Source organism: Pinus tabuliformis, chromosome 2_2 (assembly GCF_031772625.1).
Source record: "Pinus tabuliformis cultivar Carrire ecotype Pingquan chromosome 2_2, CPIR1, whole genome shotgun sequence".
Classification (NCBI taxonomy): Eukaryota; Viridiplantae; Streptophyta; class Pinopsida; order Pinales; family Pinaceae; genus Pinus; species Pinus tabuliformis.
In genome coordinates, this window is record NC_142300.1 from 53,215,663 (window position 1) to 53,236,335 (window position 20,673).

Consider the following 20,673-nt stretch of genomic DNA (forward strand, 5'->3'; position numbering starts at 1 on the left):
TCCCCATGGTCACTGTCAAAGCAGGCACATACTGATGCACTACATGGTCCGGTCACCCGACACCGGGACTGAAAAGCCCTCAAACTCGGTCATGGTGAGGCCCCTCCTTTGGACCAACTAGGCATCTATGAAATTGTGGGTAGCCCCACTAACAACTAAGACTGAAACCCGTTGCCCCTGTATCGTACCTCTAATCCTCAATGTCAAAAATTTAGGGACCCCGCATAAAGAAGCAAGGACTCCTCCAGATGGAGCAAAGGATGCCCCTCCCTGTGGAGGTGGTGGTGGAGGTCCCCTCTCTGCCAAATTCTCACCATCTCCCACACCACACTCCGGCTCCACCTCGTCCTCCTTATCACTATCTGAGAAGACCAAAATGTAGTGGACTTTGCCAGCTGTGCACCAACGGCCTGGTGCCCAGGGCTCTCGACAAGTAAAGCACAGCTTCCTCCTCCTGGGGTCCCTCCGCATCTCATCATCCAACTGCCCCCACCCTTGGGCTACTCTTTGTGGTGGTGGTCTTGTATCACTCCCCTTCTTGGGGTAGGGAGTACGTGCAGGAAAGGGTGCTCGTAACTTGGGGATGGCCCCCTGTAAATCTATGGCACATGTAACTGCTTCCTGCAACGTGGAGGGTCTGCGTGACTTCACCAACGCTCGCAGGGGCTCGAGTAGGCCCTCTATGAAAGTGTACACCCTCCGAGCATCTAATAGGTTCGGCACCATTACTGAGACTCCCAAGAACTCCGATATGTATTGCTCTGGGTTACTTGTTTGTTGGAGTTGGGTTAACTCCCTGAAGTGAGCCTCCGATCCCTCTGGTCAAAACACTCAACCACCTTCCTAATGAAATCCTCACACGAGGTCACATTAGCATGCCCCAAGGTAGCCAAGCCATGAAACCGCCAGTCGTGGGCTTCCCCTTCCAAGTGCAACATGGCCATCTTGATGACTTCCAGCTCCATCATCTGACTGAGTTGGAAATAAGTGTCCATCTTCTCAACCTAGGCCTGAGCGGTGCACTTGGCAATGCCATCGTATGTGGGGAAGTACATCCTCCCTATAGTCTGCGACAACTCATAGCTCTGCGTGCCCTGTCCTCCATAGCCCTTGCTCTTCTCATTCTGCTTGAGCTTGCAAAAATCTATGAAAGAGAGTGCTTCCCCGAAGTCTGCTCCCATGGACTGCCATTCCCTAAAATGCTCTGCCGCTATGAAGGATCTTCGACCCCTGCTGGTTCATTCTATGCCAAAGGTACAAAAGAGAGCAGTGTAGCTCCAGTTAGCCCACTCGCTGATGGAGGTTGTGCCGCGGGTGAAGGATGGTCAAATTGTTGAGAGGCCCCCGAAGTCTCTCCAAATAGAAACCCCCTAGGAGTGATTCTCTCCTGGTTTTGAGTTTTGGATCTCCTCTAGAATTTCCTTCTGACCCTTTACTAAATCATTAGACCCCTTAAGTGGCTATCAAAGTCCATCTCCTCCCTCCTCTTAGGCTCTCCCATGTCCTCTACTATTGCTGCCTTTCCCCTATCCTCCGTGTCTAGAGTGATCTCCAGCTCTCTTTCTCTGCATCGGTACCTCTGCCTCCTGTATGTAATATTATGTTGGTCCCCTTCACTCATAGGAGAAACTCCCCACGGCTGAGCCAAGATCTGGGCTCTGATACCACTGTAATGTTCCTAACTAGGAAATTCAGTGATACACAAAGCAAATAAACAAACCAACATCCAAAAATGAGATACAATCAATAAACACCCATGAAAGCACTGGAAATAGAGAACATCTGAGCCATTTTATTAAATTTTTCTGGGGCAAATACAACAGTGATGGAATGGTGCACCTGGGCTTGTCTCCAAGGACAAGTGTGACAAAACCCAAGTGAGCAAATGAGGATCCTAGAGCTGCCCAACTGCTGCTCCAAAGGTGCTCTACACTGCCCAGAAAACTGTGCTGCCTGCTAGAAAGGATGTGCTAGAAACCAATGTTGTTAAAAGCGCGAGCGGAATTAAATCGGCGTCGGGAAAAAAGCGGAAAAAATCGGCAAAAGCGGGAAAAAAGCGGAAAAAAGCGTTTGGCACAAAAATATTCATTTTTTTTCATCTTTTTTCAATTTTTTTAATATCTAAACCATCTACAACATAAAATAAATACATTGACACATAAATATGATAAAAAAACTAATATATAAGATGTTTAATATCATTTATAGCGCTAAAATCACACATAACATTGAATCATGTCCTGAATAGTAAGTCCTGAGTCCCAACTCAGCCTCAAAATATCAACAAAAAATATGATAATGTATCTCATCATGTCATAATGTCATATACAATAAAATGAAAGTCTAAGACTCTAATCCTATTGATTTCCTCTGCCCCTCTTGCGAGAAAATGTCACTGCTTTCCCTTTCCCTCTAGATGAAGATGCTGGTGCCTGTGCTGGTGGAAATGGCAGTGGAGTCTGACGTGCTCTAGAAGCTGAAGAAGTAGAAGTAGCAGCTACTGTAGGTAGACGGAGACCACGTCCTCTACTGGTGGTAGTGGTAGCCCGGGTAGGCGGTGTCACCTCCTCCTCCTGCTCCTCCAACTCCTCCTCCTCCTCCTCCTGCTCCTGCTCCTCCTCCTCCTCCTGCTCCTCCTCCTCCTCCTCCTCCTCCTCCCCCTCATCCTGCACTAACCAATCATCAGTGGGATCCATGAGAGGCCTCTCGGTCTCAACCCTCCATTCAGCAGTGGTGTCAATCCCATCCAATGAGATGGCATCCATATCAGGTGTCTTCTCTAGTTGCCTCACCCATAATCGAAGATTGTAGTAGACATAGACCATGTCATTAAGTCTATGGGACTCCAACCTGTACAATGTTCATGAAATAATAATTAATAATTAATATTATAAAAAAAATATTGTTTAATGAATTCAAAAATTTATTTGGAAATTTGCAATATTTTAAATGTTTAAGTGTTAAGTTGTTAACCTATTGCGCTTCTTGTTGTGTATTTTTTCAAATACACTCCAATTGCGCTCACATCCTGAGGAGCTGCATGTTTGGCTGAGGATGCGTACGGCAAGCTTTTGCAAAAGGGGTACTCTGCCACCATACATCTTCCACCATGCGTCTACAACAAAATTACAAATAAAATTTTAAATAAACATAAGAAAAAAATGGAATTTGAAGAGACAATGAAATTTGAAACAAAGTTACAAAGTACAAACTAAAAAATACTTGGCATTTTAATCGTCCTATCAGTGACAGCCATCTCAAAGCCAAATGTGCCACCTGACATCTTATATGTCTCAATTTGTTTAGAGATCTCTATACGTTGTTCTGAAGATCTCACCATCTTCTGGACACAGGTTAATAATCCATCCATGATCTCAGCATCAAAATCAAACCCACATGCATAAGAAAATGCAGGGTTCAGGAAAAGCCCAGCAGCATGAATGGGACGATGGAGTGTGTTGTTCCATCGCTCATCAATCACTTCCCATAGAAGGAGTTGTTTCTGAAACCCATCATCTCCCTTATCATCATAGTAGGACCGAATGGCTTCTTTGGCCCTGTCCATGGCTTCATACAAATAGCCCATTGCGGGCTTCTCACCATCAACCAACCGAAGAAGCTTTACCAAAGGTTCAGTAACAGCGCACACCTCCTGCACTCCCGCCCAGAAGTCTTCCTGGTATGAAACTAGTCTGCACACGGCCTCTCCTTCTGGTTTGCGGCTCATTGACGAAGCACGCCACTCCTCTGAAAGAAACATTCTCTTCAAATCCCACATAGAATTCAAGAGGGATTGAAGAGATATGAAACTCGTCGCAAACCGTGTAATGGCGGGGCGCACCAACTCTTTGTTGTTGGTGCATTTTCTCATCAAGCTAAGCACAGATGTGTGATTGTAAATAAATTTTGTGATGCTTTTTGATGAGTCAACAATATCTTTGACAAAGGGAATTTTCCCTATGTCCTCTAACATCAAATCAATACAATGGGCAGCACAAGGTGTCCAAAATAAAGTAGGATGCCTGTCCATAAGCATTCTACCAGCAGCAACATAATTTGCAGCATTGTCCGTTATGACTTGGACAACATTTTCTGCACCCACCTCAAAAATAAACACATCCAGCAAATCACATAAAGTGCTTGCATCTTTGATTTGATGAGTTGCATCAATAGATTTGATAAACATAGTCCCCTTGGGACAACTAACCAAGAAGTTTATAAGGGTTCTCCCCTTTTGGTCAGTCCAACCATCTGACATAACAGTGCATCCTGTTTGTGCCCATGATGCCCTAAAATCCTCCAATCTTTGGGTGCAGTCACGCTTTTCATCTTGAAGAATCCGGCCTCTGAAATCATGATAAGAAGGGATTTTGTACCCCGGGCCAACACTGGCAATAGCATCAACAGCAGGTTGGAAAAATGGATTATTCCTTACAATGCTGAAAGGAATATCACTCCAGAGGAGAAATTTTGCCATCAACCTATCAGCTTGTTCTTTTTCAGTTCTTTTTAGCATTGAACCGATAGTTGGTTGTGAACCAGGTGTGGTTCGACGAACAAAAAATGATGATGCAGCTACCGGATTGACTGACGCTGCAGTAGAACCAGTGCCACTTGGCCCACTTCCTTCAGCTGACCTTTTTAGTTGCCTTTTGAGTTCTTCTTTGGCCTCTCTAGTGTGCTCTAATTCTCCCAATGCTCTCATGGCTCTTTGGATAAGTTCAAGATTTGTATTTATACAGGGCCCCACATCACGTCCAGGGATTTGTGCAAGGTGATACTTCAACCTGTACACCCCCCCGCGTATCTCCTTTCCACACAACTTGCAATGCAAGTTTTGTCTATCATTCGGAGCAAAAGGTTCACCATATTCCCAGAAAGGATCCAATTTCCTTGGCATCTTTGTTTTTGAATTTTGAATCAGCAAACCTATGGAAAAATAAGGATTCGGAAATAGGAATTTAGGATTACAAATTACAATTTAGCATTTACAAAATTACAAGTTACAAATTTACAAAATCCCAATTTCCAAACCCAAGTTACCCAACCAAATGGCAAATGCCAAAAAACAATGAAAAAACATAAACAATGTTTAAAAAAAATGAAAAAAAAAATAAAAAATTGGTTCCCATAGTCATACCAAGTTACCCATCCCAAATCAATGAAAAATTACAAAAAATTCTTTAAAAACAATGAAAACAAAAGGAAAATGGTGCCCATATGAAGTTTCCCAACCAAAAACAATGAAAAACAAAGTTTTTAAAGAAGGAAAACAAAAAAAAATTAATCTACATACCGTTTTTATGGACAAATTGGTGATCTTGTCTTGGATTTCTCCTAAAAACACTTGGATTCGCTCCCAAAGTCGACCCAAACCCTTCAGCTCTTCTCCTCCTCCTCTGCGCGGCGACAGTCAGAAATGACAAAAAAAATTCGTTTTTTCTTTATTAAAAGCCCGCTGCCCGCGCCCTCGGCGCTTTTTTCAATTTAAAGCGCGCTTTTTTCGGAAAAAAGCGCTATAAAAAAAAACCGGCGCTTTTTTGGTATAAAACGCGGGTTTTATTCGGCATGACCAAAAACGCGCGCTTTTTTCAAAAACGCGCGCTTTTTTCAAAAAAGCGCGATTAAATCACGCTTTTAACAACACTGCTAGAAACCCAGCGTCCTATGCTCAGAAGATTCTACAACTTCAGCTCCCGGCTCCTCAACAAAAACCCACCAAAACCCAGGAAGGGTTTGGCCTAGTTCAGACCCCTAAAAATCAACCTCCAAGGAGCACGTCCTCCTCCTCACGCTGGTAATCTCGGCCTGTTTGAAATTGGCTGGGAAAGCCCTCCGAATTGATCCCAGCTCTGTAGCTCTCTCCACCAACTCCCACGTGAGCCCCAGAATGGCCCTCTGCGTAGTCCACAAAAGTTGTAAGTCGAGTTGCCCAAATGCAGCAACCTCCTGCTCCCAAACTCCTCCCAAAGGTTGATCCTCTGTTGTACTCCAACTCTCCAAACTTTCCCGGCAAGTGTTGCCCGGATGAACTCCCAATCACCTCTGCGTGTTTCCCTTTCTACGTGTTCCAGAAATACGCTTTGTTGGTTCAAAGGCTGAGTGGTATGGCCACAAATCTCCTCCGGTTCTCCTCAAGGTAGTGTGAAATGCCTTCCTAGGGTGGCACTCGAAGTCCCCCGAAGGAAAGGTTGAGTCTCCCGCCTAAGAAACTCGATGCTAAACAACCAAGTAACTCAGCTAAGCAGCTCGAGCAACACAAGTAAATTTGATGTGCAAATGAATACCTCAATTGGGAAGCTCTTCCTCCTTATACCTTCGTGGGCCTTCCTTTACTCATGTGGGCCCCTCTCCAAGCCATTTGATTCCCATCCAAGGCAATTTGAATTTCCTAAGTGCATTTTCCTACGTGGGTGGCCCCCACCTTCCACTAGCAATCTAATTCATCCTTTCCTTCTCCTAAGTTCCTAAGTAAAAAATGCTTGGGTTCTTTTACTTATCAAAATTTATGCAAAATTGTGGAGACCAAAACTTGTTACAAATTTATTTGGGAAGGGACATGACAATCTATTTGCATCATACCAACCATCATTGCCACATAGCAAGGCCTTGACTAACAACTCTATCTCTCCACAAGATCAGAGCACAATGCTAGAGAGACCAACGACTGACAAACACCATCATCATTATCTCTCAAGGAACATACCCCACCACCTAAGTGTTCACAGGGTATGTCCTTCTAGGAATATTCTTATCTTGGATTCCTAGTCCTCAAAGAATATCAGTCCTCTATGACTATTCTTATCTTGGATGCCCTACCACATCCTTAAAGACTATCAGATGCTAGATGCTTACCCAATCCTCCATTCTTTCTTCACGATGTGAAGACAAGAATGTTTTGTCTACCTCTCTTCATGGTCTTCACTTATACTTACGACTATCAGTCCTAGTCTAGTGCATGACACATGAAGTAGAGAATCATATTTGTCACTCACTCTTAACCAGCGAGGACCAACCCATTCCTATAAAAGGAATGTACCCAAGCTCCCTTTTAACCAGGGACTTGACCAAGCTCCCTCTCAACTAGGGACGTGTTTCCCACAACAGCTCTTTGGTGGAGATCATGTTACCTTTAGCTGCTAGAAGAACTCCTCCTTTCGATGTCATGAATTTCACCTTCTTCATTATGGAGCCTTCATCTTTCATAGGGCATCGACCATCCCTCACTTTCACGAACCAAATTAGTCATGTCATCCTTCTTTTCATCTAAAAGTGATCTTTTAGTCCACATCTGGTTTTTCTTCATACTGCTACCTTTTCCACCTCATGTTCAGGACCTTTCATCCAATCTCATGAGTGCTAGTTGTAGGTGATAGCTACAACTCTCTTTTTGGTAGCCCTGTATCAACCCATCCAAATGTTGTTCAAAAATACAAAATGAACATCAAATCAACGTTACCTTTTATGATGGCCTTTCATCATGACAACTTGCTTGCTTGCAACATCAACATCATTCACATTCATAAACACATCTCTAAGACTTCATATGTCAAGGGCCTTCCTTCTTTATAGACCTCATCATGGTCTTCTTTTCTATGGAGATGTCATGATTAATTCTTCTAGTCATCAGATGTTGACTTCCTTTTTCTTATGTGACCGTAGTTTCATCTTCCACGATCTCTTCTTTCTTTCTTCACATATTGCTTCCCAGGAACTTTTCATCCATAGTTCCTTCATCTTTATCAACTATCTGATATTCCAAATGAGGACATATTATGATGATTTCATCTTGCCAATATGTGAATCATGCACCTTTCCAAAGGTAGACACCCCTTTTTCTTTGATCATGGTCATGAGGTAGAGCATTTATCCATGCAACTATATGATGACATGACTTATTCCATCAAATATATACATACCTCTTTTCTCCTTTTGGTCATCTAGACTTCCTTTAGCAGCTTCCTTTTCTTATTTGGAGGTACTTCAACCATCTTGACATGTTGCACTCCTTTGTCATCATACCATCATCCTTCTAAACAATGTATCCCACACAGGGTGGAATGATTAGTGAGACACTTGCTTCTTCCAAGTAGAGGTGGACCTTCTAATGAAGATTCCAATGGAGGATCTAGATTATCCTCATCTGGCAAATGCTCCTTTCTCATGATGATGATGTATGATGAATTCCTTCTATCATGCTAGATGACTTTCTTTCAACCATATGTACTATATATGCTTTCAATGAGGTTACCAAGAGCTACTTCCTTTATATGATAACTGCTACATCCATGTAGACTTCTACTTCAGCTATTCTTTCAAGCTTCTCTAATGATGTCATGAGCTCTTGCTTCAACAGTATGCTTCTAGTATGATGCCATCTTCTACTAAGATGCACCTAGTGATAATGCTCTCATCTTGATGCTTCTCAACTTGCCTACCATGGTGGAGGTCTTTTCACCTCCTACTTCTCCTTGCTATGCATTGGAGAAACCCTAATAGTGAAGATCTATCCCTTTGGATTTCTTCTCATCAAGTTCTTCCACTTCTTCGGTGATATGAGCTTCATTTCTTTCTTTCCTCTTGTTGTCCTTCTTGAATTTCGGACAATCTCTCTTGTAATTCCCATATTCTTGACAACCATAACATTGGATCTTCGACATATCCTTTTTCTTTTTTTTTCTAAGGACCAATTTTCCAAACTTTCCTTTTCTCTTAGCCATGGCAGCAAATGCTTGAACTTGTTCACCTGGTTCCACATCGCTCTTTGCTTTTAACCTAGTTTCTTCAATCTTACATAATGACCAAAGTTCACCGAATGGGGTTGCTTCCTTCTTTCCATAGACACTTGATATGAAGTGCCCCATTCATCAAGTAGTGCGTTGAACACAATGGTGGTCATCTCTTTATCAGACATTATTTCTCCCAACTCTTGTAGTTGGTCTCGTATTTCTGATACCCTCATGAAGTATGAGGCTATTCCTTCTTCCTTTGATATCTTCATCTTGTATAGCTCGGTTCTTAAAGATATGACTTCTCCAATGGTGCTTACGGAGAATAATTCTACTAACTTCTCGTAGATTTCTTTTGATGTTTCCAACTTTGCAACATAAGGTATGAGGGGATCCTTGATGGATTCTATAAGGATCCTTTGAGCCCTTATTTCCCCTTTCATATACTTGGCTAGAGCTTGAGCTTCTTCCTTTGGAGGTTTAGTGATTGAACCCTTAACATGTCCAACAACTTCATTTTCTATGAGGATCAAATCTGTCCTCTTCTTCCATGCAAGAAAGTTTGATGACCCAACCAATTTGTTGCTCTCCTTGCAAAATGAAGTCATTTTAACAGATTCAGACATATATATAAAGATACTTACTTGTGAAGATACTCCTTGATGACAATATCTTCAACTTGATGCCTTCTTGATTTTGATGATGATGTTGATAATAGAAGATGTCTTCTTGATGAAGATGTCTTCCTTCAAAAGTGATCCTTGGCTCAAAGAGAGGGAGATCACCTTGATTCTTGATAATGATGACAATGCCTCTTCTTGCTTCCTCGGATGATAGTGTAGAGTGAGGTGGCCTTCCCAAGGTACTTCAAATGTAGTGGATGTCGGGTCCTTGAGGTCTTCTTTCCTTTGAAGATTGTAAGCTTCCCAAGGATGCTTTAATTGAGAGACCCTTCCTTTGAATGAGCTAGGGTTTTGAGGTCTTCTTTGATGCTCCTTAATTTGTTCGGCCCTCAGGTATCCCTTCTTGATGATTCGATGTCCTCTTTGATGTCTTGACCCTTCTTGATACTCCTTTTGATGATCCTTCTTCAAGCTACCCTTCCTCGTCTTGTCACCTTAGCTCTAATACCATGTTGAGAAATCTAGAGGCAACAACATTAGGTGATTTCTCTTACTTTGATAACTGTGTGTGATGTATTTTTATTTAACTTGACTAGCTTCTTCCTTTTCTTAATTATATTTAATGTTCTTTTCATCAAACAACTACCAAACCATAAAGAACAGTAAGACAAGAGGACACAAGATATAGGAGATCAGGGAGGGCCAAAACCCCTCCAACTGAGAGGAAAAGCCACAGGAACTCTTCTCTTCTTAAAGACATTCAATTGATGGATTCCAAAACCTATGACCCTTGACCAAGGCCCCTCCAAGACCAATTCAAACCTTTCTTTGATGAGTGTTCCTTCCAGCAAATTCATCCCTAGCAACTTCTGCAATTTTGATCCCCAACAACTTCTGCAAATTCTTCTGCCTCTTTGACATCCCAACAGATTCTTCTACAACTTCGACCCAACAATTTCTTCTAGAACTTCGACCCAATAGTTTCTTTCAGGAACTTCAACCCAGCAATTTCTTCTGGAACTTCGACCCAATAGTTTCTTCCCAGCACTTTCACTTGCCCAGTAATTGTAGAAACCCTAACACAAGGGAGAGAGAGAGGCCTAAAAACTTTGATATTGCTCTTCTTCTTTTTCGTCATTTTCGAGCTTCTATCTTGAGGAGATCGAACTTGCTTGAGTCTATCTCCAAATGAGGTTGAATTCATTATTATAAATAGGATTTTGAGGGGTACGAATTGCTATCTTTCGGCCGACTTGTCCCTTTATGTAGGCTGACTTGTTGCTACTTCTTTGACAAGGTCTTGGAGGGTCTTTGACTCTTTTTTTTTACTCAAATAAATTTTCTTTACAATATGTAACATGCCCAAAAGGGTCTTTCATACATGACAATGACTCAATTGACTTGTAGACTCAATGACAAGCCCTAGAAGCACTCAATGGCTACTTGACCTAAAAATAAATTTCCCTTGAGCATGAAAACCATGCCTCAACAATAATAAATTTATTTTTCCCATTACATCAAAGACATAAAATCATGATTACATATGTCATTATGAAGACCATACCTAGTTACATATTTCAACATCAAGAAGCTAAAGAAGGAAAAGTTTGCGAAGTCCAAGAAGAAAGACATGTCCAAGGTTCAATGCTTTAAGTGCAATGAATATGGACACTTTAAGAGGGACTGTCCAAACCAACAGAACAACAAATAAAGGAAAGAAGTGAGGCTCATGTAGCTGAGCAAATGGGAGAACTTGAGAAGAAGCCGAAGAAAGAAGATTTCAAAGATCTCTACTATTGAAGAAGGCATCCTCTCTATCAGGTTCCTTGTGAAGTTGGTCTTTCCTTTAGGATAGTATGCATTGTTGTTTACTCTAGAAAAGTTTTGATATGACATCCTAGAGAAGAAGCATGTGATAATAGCATACTTTCTACTTGGTTAAGTTGCTTTGTAGAAATCATCTAGTCTTTAAAGATAGATAGATAGACCATTTTGCATATTGTTCATCCAGGCATTATCTAACATTATGTTAGAGGCAGTCATCTTGCTAAGGTGGATCATCATGATCCTGTAAGAACCATCATTTTGGAAGGTTCTTGGAAGAAGCATTATGACAAGGTTAGTATACATTCCATATAGTATGGAAACAATACTTTTAAAGGGATGAAGGAATGCAATGGGTCAAGTTGCAGGCTCATTATGAGACATATAGCTAGATGATGGAATAAGAAGCATAGGAATGCATATTGAAAGTAACTCTTGGATAAGATTCATATGCACAGAATGTTGTAAATGTTTTGTATGATGTGATGTTTAAAAGGGAAGCATTTGACTTACTCGAGGATAAATAAAGAATTAAGAATTTCTCTAGATTATGTAGAATAATGATTAACATCTAGTATAATCTCCAGAAGAAAAGTTCTAACTTGGTAATCAAGTTCGATCCTTGGGCACTCTAATGCATGAAGGAAGATTCATATGGAGATGGACCATGAGGATGTTGATTGGACGAGAAGGTCATCATGATGAGGTAAGTCTAATTTTATATTATTTTTGGTTATCTGGTTAACATATTATTTTTCTACCTAGAAGGATATTGCAGGAATATATGAAGAATGTTGAGGCAAGCTCAACATAGGATACCTGGCAATTATAAAGTCAAGATATATTCATCTTGGGATTGAAAGGTAGCAGTGCAAGAAGATAACCTGAAGGTCAACAAGGGAGATCACTTTCATGCAAAAGCTATGATCAACTTGAAGTTTGGAAAGGATCAATATAATTCCTTCATCTATGATGACAAGATGAAAGTGATGAGAAAGAGAGATGACCTAGATCCTGTCACAAGATTGAAGAGTGAAGATGGCTCCATGATACCTCAGAAGGAAGCAAGCTCGATACAAGAGATGCGAAGAAAAGAGGGAGCCATGTAGCTATGAAGAACAAGTAGTTGATACTCTTATAAAGACAAGCTATAAGGCTTGTGGTGTTGACTTCCAAAAATTGAAAGGAAGTTTGGAATCTCCTCTGGTTTTGAGAGGGAGCAAAGTCTCCTTGAATAGGAGCAAGGATCTATTCTCTAATCAAAAAGAGAATAGGGATATCCTCTCTGGTTGAGAGGGAGTGATGTTGGACATCACATGTGCATTCTCTTCTTCATGTGTCATACACTTGACCAGGACTAATAGTCGTAAGTCTAAGTGAAGGTCATGGAGAAAGAATGGTGGAGGATTAGATAAGCATCTGTGGTTTCCTTGAGGATAAAGAATCCAAGAAAGGAAAGGTATCGACACTCTTTGAGGATAGGATAGGTATCCAAGATAAGAGTGGTCGAAGAGGACCGATATTCTTTGAGGATTCAAGAATGGAAATCCAAGATAAGAATAGTCCTAAAAGGACATACCTTGTGAACATTCGGATGGGGTATGTGCCTTGTAGAGGTAGTGCGGTATCACACGTAAAGCCTCCCAGCATAATGCTCTCGAATAAAGTTGAGCTTGTCTAGTTAGGCCTCAAAGACAGTGTTGGTCATAATGATGATGCTTACAGTTGGCTTATCAATCTGACTCTTCTTATGAGAACTCTTCAGTTTGAGAATGATGTTGTATTAGTTGTACAATTATGAATACCTCCCTAGTTAAGAGGGAGTGTTGGAAATGTAACTAGTTTTGGTCTTCATAATTGTTGTTATACTCATTTCAATATGTATCTTATGTAACAAACAAAAGAAGAAAAGAAAAAGTTATTATTTTAAAGCATGGGTTTCATGCTCTTTATTGATGGTCTTCTAGGTAAAATCATGTTCTTCATGCTTCTAGGGTTTGTTAAGTCATAGGATATATTGTCATGAGTCAAGAGAGTCAACATCATGTTTATAAGACCCTTACGGGAAAAATATATCTTGTAAAAGAATTTATTTTGAGTCTAGAAGGTCTTGGAAACCTCCAAAGTACAAGTCGGGCCTGGCAAGTGTTGATTTTGGGTAGCATCAGATGTGCTCTAGCCATGAAATTTGGTGGAGAGGTTGGGGCACATGCGATCTCCAATACCCAGAAAGGGTTTGGGCAGATTTTAAACAGATCAGGAGATATTAAAATAATTAATATTTTTAATGGAGTCCCTAAGTCTAAACTTAGGGAAAATAAAATATTAATGTGTATTAATATGAATCTGTGTGAGAGTGATCCAAAAGACATGGATCAAGCCAGATCTAATCTTAGCCGTTGATTAGGGACTTAATCTTGGCCGTTGAGATGTCAACAGGAAAAGTATAAGAGGGGGCTTGAGGGTCACTTGGAGAAGACACACCAAAGTGATCAATCATTCTATTCGTTAGAGCGAGGTTTGCTAAGAGAGATAGAATCAGTGATCAGGAGAGTAGATGAGGGGCATTGAGTACAAAGAGACAGAGAAGCAGCGATAATGTCGGGATAGAAGCAGAGCAGATAGAGAGAGAGACGCAAGAGTAGCCAGTGCTCACGTAGGGCCACGGAAAGGCAGTTGTGTTGCGCAGAGCACCAGAGGGGCCAGCGTAGCTGACGCAGAGGCTCAGAGAGCTGACGTAGGGCCTCCTGGGGCTGACGCAGGCCAAGATAGGCTGACGCAGTGCCAGCGCTGGGCTAGGAGAGGCTGACGCAGTCCAGATTGGGCAGACGCTGGGGTTTCTGGGGCAGATTGGTGTTGAGTAGCTGCCAGAAGGATTATCCGGGGTTTCAGCCAATAGATTTGTCAGAAACCGAGAGGTATTACTGCTAAGGAAATTCTCTGTTGGGTAGGCTAGTTTCGGCACCCAGATTGTACTCTGATATTGCTTAATAAGAAAACCCTCAGATAGTTGCACCAGTTTTCCCACATTGGGTTTTTCCAGGGACATTAGTCCAAAAATAATGGTGTCATGTGGTGTGTTTGTTCTTGTTTCTTTTAGTTGCTGATCTGTAATATGTTGAGCATGCACTAGTGTTTATTTTCAGTATTTACATTGTAAATAACTTGTTAAGGAAGATAACAAGTAGGTAGGAATAAATCAGATAAAGTGCATGGAGGGTTTCTAACTAAGTAAACTTAGAAACTTCAACATGGTATCAGAGCGTGATTGCAGATCATAGGAGGACTAAAAGACATCAGCCGAGCGGAGCAATAGCAGCAGAAAACAGTTGTCCCGAGGTGACAGAAGTTGTTTCTAGCAACACAGAAGCCAAGGAGTGTGACGCAGAGCCAGCCAGGGCCACGCAGAGGAAGTTGGGAGTTGCGCAGAGCCCCAGAGAGGCCAGCGTTGCTGACGCAAAGGGCCAAAGGGCTGACGTAGACCCATATGGGGTGACGCAGAACCAACGTGAGGGAGAGAGGGCTGATGCAGTTCACAGAGAGGCAGTTGCTAGGGTCTAGAAGGCTGCAGGAATATTGCAGAGTGGAGTTGGTGAGGTACTGTAGTTAGAACAATACCTGACAGAGCAGGGCTAGAGGAGTTGTTACCGAGGGTTTCTAGTTGAGGAACCCGGATCAGAAGTGCAGTTGCACAAGTCGATCAGAGTAGGGGGCATCTCGACAAGCGGCAGAAGGATTTCCAAGAGGGAAATCAGGACTCAGAGGGAGTCTAGAAGAGAACTTCCAGACGGGAAGTAGAGACTCAAAGGAGTCGAACAGAGAACTTCCAGGAGGGAAGTAGAGGAGCATCATGGCACTACACGGGGTAAGAGACCAGGATAGACTGGACGGAGCATCGAACTTCGCAGTCTGGAAGGCTAGAATCTTATCAGTGCTTGATAGGAATCGTGTCAAGAACTTCGCCTTGAAGGTAATAGCTGTCCCAGTCGACCCCAATGATAATGATAGGTACGAAGAGGCGATGGCAAGGGCCAAGTGCATTATCCTTGACGAGGTCAAGGATCATGTGGTACCACATATAGCGGAGACGCAAACGGCATTTGAGATGTGGGAGGCTCTCAAGAAGCTGTACCAGCATACTTCTACGCAGAGAAGAATGCTGCTCGAGAACTAGATGAGGTCGTATGAGATGAAGAAGGGTCAATCAATTGACACCTTCCTCGGAGGACTAAATGAGATCCGAGACCAGTTGACTGCTATAGGAGCGACACCAAATCAGGAGCTTATGGTGAGAACAACCCTGAATGCTGTCTTAGAAGATTGGGAAGTATTTGTCCAGAGTATCCTGGGCAAAGGGACTCTCCCACCTTGGGACGAGATGTGGGCAGCTCTTCGCCAAGAAGAGATCAGACGGCAGTCGAAGACAAGTAGCAGCAGCAAAGGGATCAAGGTCAAGCAGGAGGAGGAGGATGTGGCCCTAGCATCTAAGGGAAAGCAGGAAAAGCAGAAGAAGAAAGATCTCTCCAAGATCAAGTGCTTCCACTGTGGGGAGCTGGGTCACTATGCGACCCAGTGTCCAAGGAAGAAGAGTAAGGGAGAGTCTTCCGAGACTAAGGCAGTGCCAGCACGGGCAGAGAAGGAAGTTTTGACAAACGATGATTGTGCCATGAGTGCACACGCGCCACTTGAGTGGAAGTGGGGAGACATCGAGCTATAGTCAGATGGACTACAGGCGATGAGGGGTAGGATCCTTGAGGTACCTAGCCTCTTGGATTAGACCTTGCTACGGGAGCCCCGACGAGGAGTAGCAGGACTAGCTGAGTGGGTAGAGATGGATGCGGATGGAGCGGCAGAGAGAGCTACAGTGCAGGAGTCCCGAGACAGCGCAGAGCTAGCAGGCTGCAGCAATGCGAGAGGCACAGGAGTGTTGCACCAGTGCAGGAAGGCACAAAGAGGTGTGCAACAATGCGAGATGCAGGGAGTTGTTGCAGCAATGCAGAGGTTAGAGAGAGGGAGCACTTATCAGCGACAGAGGGAGCTTCAGCATCAATGGGTGTTTCTAGCCCAACAGGGAGGTCAGTTGGGAGATCAGTTACTTACTTCTCAGTAACTGAGTTGCAATGCAGCAGTGGGCAGCACGATGCAGCATGATGAGAGGAGGTGCAGTGCAAATGCAGTGCTGGGAGAAAGGACCAGCAGCAGCATGGATGCAGAGGGAGCTGTCGTACAGATGTAGCAATGGCAGTGGCAGAACCATGGGCAGCAGTACAGGATACAATAGTGCAGAGGATGTTGGGCAGGAAGGCCTAGCATCAGCACAGGGACCGATGCCGGATGATCAGAGTAATACTCAATGAGGAGTATTGCTAGAGCACAGTCCTCGCTAAGAGGGAGTGTTGATTTGGGGTAGCATCGGATGTGCTCTAGCCACGAAATTTGGTGGAGAGGTTGGAGCACATGAGATCTCCAATACCCAGAAAGGGTTTGGGCAGATTCTAAACAAATAAGGAGATATTAAAATAATTAATATTTTTAATGGAGTCCTTAAGTCTAAACTTAGGGAAAATAAAATATTAATGTGTATTAATATGAATCTGTGTTAGAGTGGTCCAAACGACATGGATCAAGCCAGATCTAATCTTAGCTGTTGATTAGGTACTTAATCTCAGCCGTTGAGATGTCAACAAGAAAGTATAAGAGGAGGCTTGAGGGTCACTTGGAGAAGACACCCCAGAGTGATCAGTCATTCTATTCTCTAGAGCGGGGTTTGCTAAGAGAGATAGAATCAGTGATCCAGAGAGCAGTTGAGGGGCATTGAGTACAGAGAGACAGAGAGGCAGAGATAGTGCCGGAATGGCAGCAGAGCAGCCAGAGAGAGAGACGCAGGAGCATCCAGTGCTCACACAGGGCCACGCAAAGGCAGCTAAGTGCTGCGCAGAGCACCAGAGGGGTCAGCGTAGCTGATGCAGAGGCTCAGAGAGCTTACGCAGGGCCTCCTGGGCTTACGCAGACCAAGATAGGCTGACGCAGTGCCAGCGTTGGGCTAGGAGAGGCTGACGCTGGGGTTTCTGGGGCAAATTGGTGCTGAGTAGCTGTCGGTAGGATTATTTGGGGTTTCAGCTAATAGATTTGTGAGAAATCGAGAGGTATTACTGCTAAGGAAATTCTCTGTTGGGTAGGCCAGTTTCGGCACCCAGATTGTACTCTGATATTGCTTAATAAGAAAACCCTCAGATAGCTACACCAATTTTCCCACATTGGGTTTTTCCGGGGACATTAGTCCAAAAATAATGGTGTCATGTGGTGTGTTTGTTCTTGTTTCTTTTAGTTGTTGATCTGTAATATGTTGAGCATGCACTAGTGTTTATTTTCAGTATTTACATTGTAAATAACTTGTTAAGGAAGATAACAAGTAGGTAGGAATAAATCAGATAAAGTGCATGGAGAGTTTCTAACTAAGTAAACTTAGAAACTTCAACAGCAAGTTCAAGTCGGCCTAAAGGAGGGAATTCGGCCCCTTGGAAAGGCTATATAAAGGAGTAGATTCGACCTCATTTGGGACTCAATCACCAACAAGTTCGATCTTCCAAGAAAAGGTTCGATCTAAGGCAAGAAGAAGAAAGGAAGGAGTGATGGTCTAGAAGGAAAGAAGAATCCAAGAAGAAAAAAAAATTGATTTTGGGCTTTATCTCTCTCACACGTGCAATGTTCTAGGGTTTTTGCAGATACAAATAAGGCCAAAATTGTAGGTCTGAATTGTAGGAGAGCGAGTTGCAGTATCAAGTTGCTGGAAGAGAGAATATTTTGTCTTGAACTCATTAACCTTGGGAGGATCTGTCTTGCTCAAGGAAGGACTCTTGAAGAAGCTGGATTAGAGCTTCTGTAGCAGCTACAAGGCCGACGCTGCAGGACAAAATTGCAGGGTCGAAGTCGCAGCTATAAGCTAGTTGATGCAAAATTGGGTTGTGATAATCTGAAGGGCTGACTTGGTACTTGGAGGACTTGGGTCTTTGTTGTCTCATTTGAAGCAGATTCTACAAGAAGAGAAGAGTTTCTGGGTTTTCCCCTTAGAGGGGTTTTTCCCTGGCTTGGAGCCTAACCTCTATGTCCACTGTCTTTATTATTTTGCTCTTGATATTTGTTTGATGAAAAAGATCTAATAAAGAAACACAAAAAGAACAATAAAGTTCACAAGCAAATATTAAGGTTGAGGAAAAATTCAAATTAATAGCTGCCATATGCATTTTTCCAACAGTTATGACTAGTGTAGAATTAACTAACATGACCAGTTCTAAAGTATAAATATACCATTACACAGCACTTCATTTGTCAAGACTCAAAATCATCATGAGCATCACAATCCTCACATGAACTTTACAATTGATTTGTTGAGACTCAAATAGAATTATTCCACTCACATTCATCTATAATTGGACTGTAAGCAACGAACATTTTGGTCTTATGTCAATTAAAAATTTGAAATTTTTCTTCAATTCGAACCTCTGCTAGGTTAAGGTGTGAAACACAAAGATGGAAGGAACCCAAAGAATAGAGGGAATGCAGCAGTTTTCAGGCATGCAACTTAGGGGAAGTAGAAACAGAACAATACTTCTTGCTCCATTCTGAGGCACAAAGCCTCATTTGAAAGGGGTCGATGTTAGAGAGAATCAGCTTAACTACATAATTCCCGAACCGACAGCTTAAAGATACTGCAAGGACCTCAAGCATGACACCCCTAAGGCACAAGTTGGCATAGGCATGCCACAATGGCGTAGTTCATTCTCCCCAAGGAAGTTTCCCAGGTAAGTAGTCGAGGAATATGCACAGCATATGCCTCGTAGAGCCATCCTATTTCCTCCTTTCTTGTAGCATTGGCATGCCACAATGGCGTAGTTCATTCTCCCCAAGAAAGTTTCCCAGGTAAGTAGTCCAGGAATATGTACAGCATATGCCTCATAGAGCCATCCTATTTCCTCCTTTCTTGTAGCATTCTTGCATTTTCGATTCTATTAGTTTTGGAAAGGCTTGGCCATACAAAGATGTAACACTTTCACCCAGTCCACCATTAGGTCTTGTGGACATTTAATAAAAGTCTATTATACTCTCTCTCTCTGTCTCACTCTCTCTCTCTCTCTTGCACACAGGCACAAGAATAGACATGTGCACATAAATGCACATGCTCTTTCACACACATAACATCTGCACAGAGAACCTTTGATGAGGCACAGGAACAAAATCTCCAAATGGTGAGCCAAACAAGATATTACCAGAACAATAATTGGATCTTTAGCAAGCATAAAGAAAGAGGTAACATTAAGGAAATAGCAGAGCAGTTTCTTTAGGCAAAGTGCTGTAATACTCTCTAAGAAGAAATGAAAAAAAAAACACCAGCACATTACTTACAAATTTCAGATATGATCGAAACTTCATTCCTTGGATGCAATTATGAGCAAACCTAATGCTCCAATGAGTATGTACTGATAAAATAAAAATATAGAAATTAGAGCTCCAATCTTAAGGAGGGGTTTCTAAAATAACTAGATAAAATACAGTGATGCACCTTTTCAGTGATCAATGATAACAAGATTTAATCCAATAGAAAGATAGAAAAGAACACCCTGAAACCACTGTTTTTAGTGGAAATCTGTCAAAGAAAGGACGCCAAAAATAGTTTCTCCTTACTTTAAATGTAACATGCCAAAGCACTTACGCCTATAGTTAATTTGAACAACCTTTTTACAAATGACAATATACAACAATTAGCTCATGAAACTTGAAACTTTAGTTTACAGAAACGCAGGCAGAAGACAGTGGACACTATTTCTTTCTCCATCAGATACATTTTGTGTTTAATTGAAAAAGCATGCCACATTGTTACAAGCCCTTCCAAAAACCGAGCAATCCAGTGTATGAAATTAAGAACGTTTGAGATCTTTTATGAAGGAAGTTCAAAACCAAACCTTGATAATGGGGTTTTCAGTCATGATGATAGTCACCCAACCAACATATGGTAAAAACCTGCATAAGGGACATTAGTCCAATTTGCCTTGGAAAACATTTGAAATCAAATTTCCAGATCAACTTCTGCTTCATTAAAAAAATACTGGAAAACTTTAAAAAAGAAAAAGAAAAAAAGAAGCAAACTACTCAAAATAAAAATACCAAAAAATGTAAAACCTGATAGATAAATCTAACCACAGTATCAACCACTAGGAGAAGAAGAGGAACCATCCTACAAAACTCCTAGTTTTTCTTCCGTTTCCTTTTTAATTATAATATGAAAGGAAATGAATGCAGTATAGCATGCAAAATACTATGGCATTTCCTTAACACACCTCAATCCACCCTTTTTTAAGGAAAAGAGGAGACTTGTTTTCTTCTCAGTCAACTTCCACCCATGTTCTATTTTTCTTCTCTTTCTGCAATAAAGTTATTCTATATACCTTTTCCCAAGGAAATTTTCTATATACAAATAACAGTATTTGTTTAAAATTTCA

At 42.0% G+C, this 20,673-nt stretch overlaps 1 pseudogene; it reads left to right on the forward strand.

Annotated features, from left to right (window-relative positions):
- Positions 1–896: 896 nt before the first annotated feature.
- The window catches only part of LOC149191443 (F-box/WD-40 repeat-containing protein At3g52030-like), a 109,682-nt pseudogene continuing 89,905 nt past the window's right edge, over positions 897–20,673 (forward strand).